A 7,226-nucleotide genomic window follows, 5' to 3' on the forward strand; every position below is an offset into this window, starting at 1 on the left:
CCATTCTCTTCCCCTGATACTGCATCACAGACATCACTCTAGAGAGCAGTGGTGAAGGTGCGGCCAGCTATGCTGCAGCTCAGCCCCAGAATGCCATTTTATTTGGCACAGTTTTTCCTCTGAGCCTTGTTTCATGAGGCTGCTCTTGACTTCTCCATTGTATTTTGTCGCAGAACGAAGACCAGACTATTCTGAGGGATCAGATGAACCTGGGTTCAAATTTCTGCTCCTTTTGGGACTCCGCATAAGTTACTTTAGCTGCTGTATTTGTCCATCTTCCACTGCTATAATGAAATACCCAAGTCAGCCCAGTTTATAAAGTGAAAAGGGTTAAGGAGCTTATAGTTCTGGAGATTCAAGGGTGTGTAACCTGTATCAGCCGAGTTCTGGTGAGGGCTCTCCTGGTTACATCACATCATGGTGATGGCAACGTTGGCATACATGGGAAAGAAAACAAAGACATCTCCAAACAGAAAGCTAGAAGGCTGGGCAGGGATAAGCTTGCTCCTTCCATACCAGCCCTCTTGAGAGGACTGAGGCTGTGGCTTTGTAATCGAGCACTTGTCATGCATACATAGAAACCCGAGTTCAATCCTCAGCACCACAAATAAAAATCCCTAAGCCCTCTTGAGAGAACCAAGTCAGGGCACCATGAGAACTACCTTAATCCCTCCTGAGGGCAGGGCTACCAATGACCTAAGGGCTCCTGCTGGGCCCCAACCCTTGAAGGTCCCATCACCTCAACATGGCCACACTGGGGACCACAACAGATGGACCCATGGGTAAGTCACATCCAAACCCCAGCACCTCTCTAAACCATGGTGTCCTCGTCTCTACATTTGAGTGATCATGGGTGTCCACCTGGTTAGGATTCGTGGAGCAAGGCAGAGTGATAGCCCACCAAAGGCACTGACATCTTAATCCTCAAAACCTGTGACAATCTTACCTCATAAGGAAAAGGGGACTTTACAGGGGTGATTCAGTTAAGGATGTAGGATCGCAGATCTTTCTGGATGGTTTGGGGGCTCAATATGATCTCAGGGACTTTTTAGAGGGAGGGAGGGAGGGAGGGGGAGAGAGAGCACGGAGAAAGTGATGGGGTCGTGGCTGTGCAGACAGAGAAAGGAGTCACGTGCCACAGAATGCAGGTGACAGCTAGAAACCGGAAAGGATCCTCTCCTAGAGCCTCCAGAGTGAGCTCAGCCCCGTGACACCTTCACATCAGCCCAGGGAGACTTGATTTCTGCCTTTGGGCTTCCAGAACTGTAAGGGAATACATCTGTGTAGTTTTAAGCCACTGCATTTGTGATACACTGGCACAGCGACCCTAGGAAACTGACACAGGGTTGCTGTGAAGATGAAACCTCATCCACATGCCCAGGGTACGGGGAGGACGGGGATGGGGAAGGCAAGAAGGGAGGCTACTTTAACACCCTGCATGGTAAGGGACTTTTACGTCAGCACTCAACAAATCGTAGTTATCACCGAGCAGCATTACAGTGATCTGCTTCTATTACAATATGGTGTAACAGGTACTTCTTTCCTTTTTTCTTTTCCCACTGAGTTGCCTGGAGCAGGCTGGAACCTTGTCCTATGCCTATTGTATCCTTAGTGTTGGGCATATAGTAGCAGCTCAGTAAATTAGTGCTTGCCAGGTAGAACTGAGTTGCCCTTCTTCTTGTCTCCTGGTAGGGCCTTGAGTAACTATCGCATTTTTTTTTCTAGGCCTCACACCCTGCCTCGCTAAGACAACAAGCTATGGTTTCTTCCAGCCCAACAGTTCCAGTACCTTTCCCACATCTCCACCCAGCCCCTGCTGAAGCCCAGCAGAAGAGGGACTGAGTTGGTGTCATGGTCTGTTATTACAGGTCTTACCTGGGGAAGTGGGTGCCTGGGGCCCCAGAGGCTGGCAGTGTCAACTCATGACCCCGCAAAGCCGGCAGAGAGTCTCCCCACCTGCGTCCTTTGTGACATTCAGAATCCCTGTCAGTGAATTTCCAGCCTGGCCTCTCCATGCGCTGGCTTCAGAGGACTGCGGGGAGCTGGCTAAAGGCTGGTGCTGTGCACTGATGTGGCAATTCTGGCATTAACAGTGTGTGGAGAGGCTGTCTCCTCCGGAACTGGAAATGCTTTGAGGGAGAAGGGCCCAGGCAGGCCATCCGCTGTCCGCACTGCTGGGGCGGGGAAGGAGGTTAGACCTAATCATTGACATTGATGGGGGCTGGGGATTTAGCTCAGTGACAAAAGCGCCTGCCTGGCAAGCGCAAGGTCGTGAGTTCGGTTCCCGATACTGGAGAAAAACAAACAAACAAACAAACACATTGATTCCTGGGGCAGCAGCACCAGCCCCATGTGGAGCCGGGCCTGGGTTGGAACTCCAGGTGCACGTCTTGCCAGCTGTGTCACCTTACTGGGCCAAACTCTGAGCTCCTGAGTCGCATTTTGCATGGGGGCCCCATGCTCCTGGCTGGAGCTGATGTTTGCTGGCTGTTTGCTGCGGGGCTCCCGAGGCCCCACTGTGCCTTGTCCTCCTCATCCTGAGGTCAGGATCAGCTTCAGGCCTTCTCCACAGGGGGAGAAACTGAGGCTCCGTGAGGATTCTGACCTTGCCCAAGTTCCGCTTGGACCTGTGCAACAGGGGCAGTGTGAACCAGGCAGCGCTAATGTCACAGAATCAGGCGTTCTCTTTACAGTGACAACATCTGCCTTCCAGGAATGTTGTGTAGTTGGAAGATGATGTGAGACATGGGACAGGCGCTCACATTCTGTAGCTGTGCTGTTCTGATCACTGTCACTGTCACCTCCACCACGTCACCCTCATTCCTGAGCTCTTCCCTTCCTGTTCTGCTCCCAGCTCAGACCTGAGTACGTCAGACATAGGCCTTAAAAATGTGCATATTACTGGTGAGGAGGTAATATGCTATTTTTCACAACCCTTAGGCTGTAACTACTTGTTAGATCCTTCTTGCGTATCTCTGTCTTCCTGAGAAACCACTTTGAAGATACCAAAGTATAGTACAACAACCATTGATAATCTCCTACTACTTTTGACTGTACCTCACTATTATCTGTCTATTTGTTTTCCTGAGAAACTATCTTGTAGATAACAATATGTAAAACAACAACCATTGATAATTTCCTACCACTTTGTAATTCGGTAAGCCCCCCTATTACTATGTTATCTTTCTTTTACTCTTTAAAATAATAAAAAAAAGTGCATGTATATTTAATAATTCAACAGTTTGTATACATGAGAGGTTTGAAAAATATTTACATTGAAAAAATTTAGTACAATAAAAGACACATCACCATTAATTCCCCCCAAAATCCACACCCTTGCTTTGAATACACTTATTTAACCCACTGATCTTGCCACTTTCTGGAGCAGTTCAGGAAAGTCCTCCTTTGTGAGTGTCTTTAGTTGCACTGTCATAGCTGCCTTCATGTCCCACTTTGATTCAAAATGCTGACTTCCCACGGTCATTTTGAGTGTGGGGAAGTCAGTAGTTACATGGTGCCAGATTCAGTGAGTCCAGTGGATGAGGACACATCGCCATGTTGTTATGAACCTGCCTTCCCATTGGATGGCATTTGACAGTGGCACTCACTGTATTTTTGATGATACCTTGTGAAGACACAAAAGGGAGCTTCTCGATCACACCGCCTGTGTGCAGAGCTGTGCAACCATGATCACCACCCAGTTTTAGATCATTTTGTCAACCTCAAAACAACTGCCTGCCCCTCGCTGTCATTCTTCATCTTCCTTGTCCCTGTGCGACCTCTAACCTCATCCATCGCATCGGTCTTTTCTGGACCTTTGATGTTAGTGGAATCCTATGAAGTCTGGCCTTTTGCTGTGGACTCTTCCCGCTTAGAACAAGGATTTTTAGGTTTATCTGTATTGCAGTACCTGTGATCACTTTGTTCCTTTTCATAGCTGGATAATATTCCTTTGGGTGGATAGATCATACTTTGTTCAATCACTCATCAGTTTATAGGCTACCTGCGTATTTTCCCGAAGAAAAAAATGAAACTCAGAGAACTAACACGCTTGCTCAGTGTCACTTGGCTAATAAATGGTGGAGGTGACATTTGAAATGGTGACTCTCTGATTTTTAAAAATGTCCCACTTAATCTCCCACATAAAACTATTTCTAGCCTATATAAGTTAATAAGTATTGACTGGTCTTCCCTTACATGTTAGTCTTGCTTTGGGGCCTTGTTACCCCAATATATGAAACCAATTGCACATTTGAAGAGTGGCTGTGGGGGTCAGACAAATCTGTGTTTGAATCCTGGCTCCTCTACTACATAGCTGTGTGATATTGATTCACTTAGTCAACCTCTCTGAGCTTTGGCATCCTCATCTGTAATGTGGCTGAGTGAAGAATTCTTCTCTCCCAGGACTGATGTGAAGATTCAAAAAGGTGATGTACTCAGTGTGCCTGCCACATTGTAAGGATTCAGCACACACCTTAGCTGTTCCAGGCCTGGATTCCTAGAAGGAGACTCTTCTTAGCCCTTCCTGCAGATGAGGAAACTGAGGCTCAGAGAGGGAAGTAACTGGATCAAGATGTTTAAACAGGCTAGCAGCAAAACTGGTGGGGGGCTCCCATTGTATTGGGTCGTGGTCTAAGCTCTTTCCCATCTACCTCATGGATCCTAGTAGCAGTTTCTCTTCAGCCTTAGAATCTTATTCCAATTTGAGAAGGTCCCCAGAAGTGGAGAGACAGCATCCCCAGCCTTCATCTCTTGGAGTCATGCCAGGCATGTAATGGGAAAATGGGACCTGTGGGTTACTGCTCCCTTTTTATTCTAAGGTGATTACACTGTGTAGGAGATAGAGAGTGGCAGCCAGCGACTCCCAGGTCTCTAATGGATGGGGGAGGTTTTCACTTAAGTGGTTATGCACAGGTCAGGTCTTTGGAGTCCCACTGACTGGCGCAACATTGTGGCGTTATGAAACGCAATAAACAGAGGCATTTCTCTCTAGTGCGGCAATCTCAATAACTGTACAGATATCCCAGCTATATGTCTCCAAGCCCTTGGTAGGCTCCTGATGCATTTGCCACCAAAAATAAGCTCTGTGCTTGAGGGGAGAGATTGTTTGGCAGGGTTCATTTATTCATTTACTAAATCAACAAATCTTTATCACATATGTACAATGTGTCATGCAGTAACCTAAATGCCAGTAATACATATTGAATAGGATGAATATAATCCCTGTCTACAACAGTTGCCGTGAATTCAGTTGCAAGTAACAGAAAACTCTGAGTGGCTTAAAAAGATAGAGATTTAGTTTTATCTCCTAATAAAAATTTTGGAAGCAGGCAACACAAGGATGGGACAATGATAGTGTATTAGTTCCTTTCGCATTGCTGGGGCAAATACCTGACACCCACAACTTAAGGAGGAGAGGTTTATCTGACTCGGTTTCTAGTGGGTTCAGTCCATGGTTAGCAGGCTCCCAGGCAGAAACAGCATGGCGGAAGTGCCTGGCTGAGGAAAGCTGTAGTGTTATGGCAGCCATGAAGAAGAGAGAGAAGGGAGGACCTGGGGACAAGACAATATCCTTCCAGGGGACCAGGCCGTACCTCCTAACAGCACTTTCATGTATTGAACTCATCAATAGATAAATCCACTGATGAGTGTAGCACTCACATGGTCCATTCACCTTCCAAAAGGGCCACCTCTGATACCTGAGATTTTTGGGGGATATTTTAGATCTAAACCCTAACAGATGCTATCTGGGGCTCAGGCTCTTTGTAGCTTTCTGTTTTGCCATTCACAGGAGGTTTATTTTCATGATTAGCAAATGGTAATTGTATTTCCAGTATCACATCTACATTCTTAGTGGACCAAGGGATTCTTCTTCCCAGGCCTGTCATTTTTCTCAGGGAAGACATTTCCAACAGACCCTGTTTTTGCCTCATTGATCAGAACTACATCATGTGGCTTGCACTGATTTTAACATGAAATGTAAAAGGGGAATGTGGATCAAAGTGGCACTGAGTGTGTCATCTTGTAGTATCTGTCATGCTGCCCGAATGAGGTTTATAGTTCACAGAAGCAGGCAGATGTGCAGGAAATTATTTCATCATTAAATAGTCATTAATTGCCATGGTCCCTGTGAGGGAGTAGGAATGCTAACATACATGCCTTGGATTGAGTTTCTTTTGAAGTAGACCCAGAGATGAGGATTTAAAGGCAGTCATTTTACTTGAATGGTGAAGTAGGATGTGCAGGATGAGGGTAGGGAACTAGGATAGAAAAAGGAAAAGAGAAGGAAATGAATATAAGATGTGCCATATTTGGTCTTTTAGAGATATTTATTTATTTATTTATTCATTTATAATCATGCAAAATCAGGATATTTTTGGTAGAATCATATTACTTCAGACCATACAAGTTTTGCTAGTTCCACTTCATAAAAGATACCATACTTTAAAATTGTAATGTACTACGCAAAAATTCATCTCCACTGACATCCTATGTTTTGTCCTATCTTTACATAAAACTTTAATTTACTTAGTTTCAAATTTGTGCACAGAATCACAGGCATGGTGGCACATTCCTGCAATCCCAGCACTGTGGGAGGTTGAGCCAGAAGAATTGCAAGTTCAAGCCCAGCTTGGGCCATTTAGCAACTTAGAGAGATTTTGTTTCAAAATAAAAAATAGCAGGTTAGAATTACAGCTCAGTGTGAAGGTCCTGTGCTCCATCTCCAGTGACAAAAAATTTTGTATGTTGTGTGCATGAAATCAAGGAATTGGTATATGCCATGTCCTGCATTCCTGATTTTGTGTTCTCCTACTGCTTCATCAACTGTGATAAAAGCACACAGCTACACTATGTAAAATAGATAAAATATAAGCTTCCCTAGATTTGTAAATCATTTTAAGGTTTTATTTTTAGAACTGTGAGATGAATAAATGACTTTTTAACCAAATAAATGAGCAATTAGTTTTATTCTCTTCTTTTTGAAATCAGAGATTTTCTCATAGGAAATATTTAATCTGCTACTTTCCCTTTTTATTTGAATGCCCTAACCCTTTATCTGTCCTATTTCTTGGCTTATAAAACATTCTCATCATACAAAACTTAAATTATTCTTTTGAAGTTAGGCATATAAATAGTTTAGGCTTATAAATAAAGAATATATATATAAAAATATAAAGAAATATATAAATATACACACACACACATATATATATAATATTTTATAT

This window comes from Chinchilla lanigera, unplaced genomic scaffold (assembly GCF_000276665.1).
Source record: "Chinchilla lanigera isolate Chin_1 unplaced genomic scaffold, ChiLan1.0 scaffold00041, whole genome shotgun sequence".
Taxonomy (NCBI): domain Eukaryota; kingdom Metazoa; phylum Chordata; class Mammalia; order Rodentia; family Chinchillidae; genus Chinchilla; species Chinchilla lanigera.